This window comes from Arachis hypogaea, chromosome 20 (genome assembly GCF_003086295.3).
Source record: "Arachis hypogaea cultivar Tifrunner chromosome 20, arahy.Tifrunner.gnm2.J5K5, whole genome shotgun sequence".
Lineage (NCBI taxonomy): Eukaryota > Viridiplantae > Streptophyta > Magnoliopsida > Fabales > Fabaceae > Arachis > Arachis hypogaea.
In genome coordinates, this window is record NC_092055.1 from 25,208,265 (window position 1) to 25,212,779 (window position 4,515).

The following is a 4,515-nucleotide window of genomic DNA, read 5'->3' on the forward strand; positions in this document are numbered from 1 at the left end:
TCTATGTCTCTTCCTTGTCTTTGTTGCTCCTCCCTCATTGCTTTTTGATCTTCTCTTATTTCATGAAGCATGATGGAGTGCTCTTGATGTTCCACCCTTAGTTGTCCCATATTGGAACTCAATTCTCCTAGGGAGGTGTTGATTTGCTCCCAATAATTTTGTGGAGGAAAGTGCATTTGAGGCATCTCCGGGATCTCATGGAAATGAGCTTCTTGCGCCTCTTGAGCTCCATGACTGGGCTCTCTTGCTTGCTCCATCTTTTTCTTAGTGATGGGCTTGTCCTCTTTAATGAGGATATCTCCCTCTATGTCAATCCCAGCCGAATTGCATAGGTGGCAGATGAGGTGAGGAAAGGCTAACCTTGCCATAGTGGAGGACTTGTCAGCCACCTTGTAGAGTTCTTGAGGTATAATCTCATGAACTTCCACCTCTTCTCCAATCATGATGCTATGGATCATGATGGCCCGGTCTATAGTAACTTCAAACCGGTTGCTAGTGGGAATGATTGAGCATTGAATGAACTCCAACCATCCTCTAGCTACAGGCTTGAGGTCCAATCTTCTTAGTTGAACCGGCTTGCCTTTGGAGTCAACCTTCCATTGAGCTCCTTCCACGCATATGTCCATAAGGACTTGGTCCAACCTTTGATTAAAGTTGACCCTTCTAGTGTAGGGGCGTTCATCTCCTTGCATCATGGGCAAGTTAAACGCCAACCTCACATTTTCCGGACTAAAATCTAAGTATTTCTCCCGAACCATTGTAACATAGTTCTTTGGATCCGGGTTCTTACTTTGATCATGGTTCTTGGTGATCCATGCATTAGCATAGAACTCTTGAACCATTAGGATGCCGACTTGTTGGATGGGATTTGTTAGAACTTCCCAACCTCTTTTTTGAATTTCATGTCGGATCTCCGGATACTCATTTCTTTTGAGTTTGAAAGGGACCTCGGGGATCACCTTTTTCTTATCCACAACATCATAGAAGTGGTCTTGATGGGCTTTGGAGATGAACCTTTCCATCTCCCATGACTCGGATGTGGAAGCTTTTATCTTCCCTTTCCCTCTTCTAGAGGATTCTCCGGTCTTAGATGCCATCAATGGTAATGGAAAAACAAAAAGCTTATGCTTTTACCACACCAAACTTAGAATATTGCTCGCCCTCGAGCAATAAACAAAAGAATAGAAGAAGAAGAAGAAGAAATATGGAGAGGGAGAGGGAGATGTGGTTTCGGCGAAGAAGGGTGTAGAGGGGTGTGTTGTGTGAATTTGATGAAGAATAGACGGCTTTATATAGGGAAGGGAGGGGGGGTAAGGTTCGGCCATATGGGTGGGTTTGGGTGGGAAATTAGTTTTGAATTTTGAAGGTAGGTGGAGTTTATGAGGTAGGTTTATGGGGAAGAGTGGATGGATGTGAGTGGTGAAGAGGTGATGGGGAAGAGTGTTTGAGGTGATTGGTGAGGGGTTTTTGGGGAAGAGTGTTTATGGGGTTGTGTGAAAGAGAGTGGTAAGAAGAAGTGAGTGGAGGTATGTGGGGATCCTGTGGGGTCCACAGATCCTGAGTGGATCCTGTGGGGTCCACAGATCCCGAGGTGTTCAAGGATTTACATCCCTGCACCCATTAGGCATGTAAAAATGCCTTTGTACCCAACTCTGGGCATTCAGCGCCAGGTTGGTGGCCATTTTGGGCGTTCAACGCCCATTTGTGTGCCATTTCTGGCGTTGAACGCCAGAACCATGCCTGTTCTGGCGTTCAGCGCCCAGAAGCTGCCCATTTTGGGCGTTCAGTGCCAGCACCATGCTCTGTTCTGGCGTTGAACGCCAGACAGATGCTCCTCCAGGGTGTGATTTTTCTTCTGCTGTTTTTAATTCCGTTTTCAATTTTTATATTTATTTTGTGACTCCACATGATCATGAACCTACAAAGACATATAATTAAGAAAAATATAGTTAGATAAATAGAAATTGGGTTGCCTCCCAACAAGCGCTTCTTTAATGTCAATAGCTTGACAGTGGGCTCTCATGGAGCCTCACAGATGTGCAGAGCTTTGTTAAGACTCTCCAACACCAAACTTAGAGTTTGGATATGGGAGTTCAACACCAAACTTAGAGTTTGGTTGTGGCCTCCCAACACCAAACTTAGAGTTTGACTGTGGGGGCTCTGGTTGGCTCTGCTTTGAGAGAAGCTTTTCATGCTTCCTCTCCATGGTTGCAGAGGGAGATCCTTGAGTTTTAAACACAAGGAAGTCCTCATTCCATTGAAGGACTAGTTCATCTCTGTCAACATCAATCACAGCTCTTGCTGTGGCCAGGAAAGGTCTTCATAGGATGATGGATTCATCCTCTTCCTTTCCAGTATCCAGGACTATGAAATCAGTAGGGATGTAAAGGCCCTCAACCTTTACTAGCACATCCTCTACTTGTCCATAAGCCTGTTTTCTTGAGTTGTCTGCCATCTCTAATGAGATTCTAGCAGCTTGCACCCCATAGATTCCCAGTTTCTCTATTACAGAGAGCGGCATGAGGTTTATCCTTGAACCAAGGTCACACAGGGCCTTAAAGATCATGGTGCCTATGGTACAGGGTATTATGAACTTTCCAGGATTCTGTCTCTTCTGAGGCAATGTCAGTTGATCCAGATCACTCAGTTCATTGATGAACAAGGGAGGTTCAACTTTCCAAGTATCAATGCCAAATAATTTGGCATTCAGCTTCATGATTGCACCAAGAAACTTGGCAGTTTGCTCTTCAGTAACATCCTCATTCTCTTCAGAAGAGGAATACTCATCAGAGCTCATGAAGGGCATAAGGAGGTTCAATGGAATCTCTATGGTCTCTAGATGAGCCTCAGAGTCCTTTAGTTCCTCAGAGGGAAGCTCCTTGTTGGTCACTGGACGTCCCAAGAGGTCTTCCTCCTTGGGATTCACGTCCTCCTTTCCCTCATTGGTTTCGGCCATTTTGCTTATGTCAATGGCCTTGCACTCTCCTTTTGGATTCTCTTCTGTATTGCTTGGGAGAGTACTGGGAGGGATTTCAGTGATCCTTTTACTCAGCTGGCCCACTTGTGCTTCCAAATTCCTAATGGAAGACCTTGTTTCATTCATGAAACTCACAGTGGCCTTAGATAGATCAGAGACTAGATTTGCTAAATTAGAAGCATTTTGTTCAGAGTTCTCTGTCTGTTGCTAAGTTGATGATGGAAAAGGTTTATTATTGTTAAACCTGTTTCTTCCACCATTATTAAAGCCTTGTTGAGGCTTTTGATCCTTCCATGAGAAATTTGGATGATTTCTCCATGTTGAGTTGTAGGTGTTTCCATAAGGTTCACCTAAGTAATTCACCTCTGCTATTGCAGGGTTCTCAGGATCATAAGCTTCTTCTTCATAAGAAGCCTCTTGAGTACTGTTGGATGCAGCTTGCATTCCATGCAGACTCTGAGAGATCATATTGACTTGCTGAGTCAATATTTTATTCTGAGCCAGTATGGCATTCAGAGTATCAACTTCAAGAACTCCCTTCTTCATAGGCGTCCCATTATTCACAGGATTCCTTTCAGAAGTGTACATGAACTGGTTATTAGCAACCATGTCAATGAGTTCTTGAGCTTCTGCAGGCGTTTTCTTTAGGTGAATGGATCCACCTGCAGAAGTGTCCAGTGACATCTTTGATAGCTCAAATAAACCATCATAGAATATATCCAGGATGGTCCATTCTGAAAGCATGTCAGAAGGACACTTTTTGGTCAACTGTTTGTATCTTTCCCAAGCTTCATAGAGGGATTCACCTTCTTTCTGTCTGAAGGTTTGAACATCAGCTCTAAGCTTGCTCAGCTTTTGAGGAGGAAAGTACTTGGCTAAGAAAGCCGTGACCAGCTTATCCCAAGAGTTCAGGCTGTCTTTGGGTTGAGAATCCAACCATAATCTAGCTCTGTCTCTTACAGCAAAAGGGAAAAGCATGAGCCTGTAGACTTCAGGATCTACTCCATTAGTCTTAACAGTATCACATATCTGCAAGAATTCAGTTAAGAACTGAAAAGGATCTTCAGATGGAAGTCCATGAAACTTGCAGTTCTGCTGCATCAGAGAAACTAATTGAGGTTTCAGCTCAAAGTTGTTTGCTCCAATGGCAGGAATGGAGATGCTTCTTCCATGTAAATTGGAATTAGGTGCAGTAAAGTCACCAAGCATCTTCCTTACATTATTATTATTTTCGGCTGCCATCTCTTCTTCCTGTTCAAAAATTTCTGAAAGGTTATTTCTGGATTGTTGTATTTTAGCTTCTCTTAATTTTTTCTTCAAAGTCCTTTCAGGCTCTGGATCTGCTTCCACAAGAATGTTCTTATCCTTGCTCCTGCTCATATGACAAAGAAGAAGGCACAGGAAAATAATAATAATAATAGAGATCCTTTATACCACAGTATAGGGATCCCTGTGTGAGTAGAAGAAGAGGGGGAGACAAAGAATGTAATATAATGGAAGAAACACAACTGTGAGGAGGCTAGATATGTGAGATGAGA

At 43.4% G+C, this 4,515-nt stretch overlaps 1 non-coding gene across 1 annotated transcript; it reads left to right on the plus strand.

The window, feature by feature from the left end:
• The first annotated feature begins 3,715 nt into the window (after nucleotides 1-3,715).
• LOC112787338 (small nucleolar RNA R71) lies at nucleotides 3,716-3,823 on the plus strand. The gene has a single exon (XR_003194756.1). It is a non-coding gene; the product is annotated as a small nucleolar RNA R71 (small nucleolar RNA).
• Nucleotides 3,824-4,515: the final 692 nt, after the last annotated feature.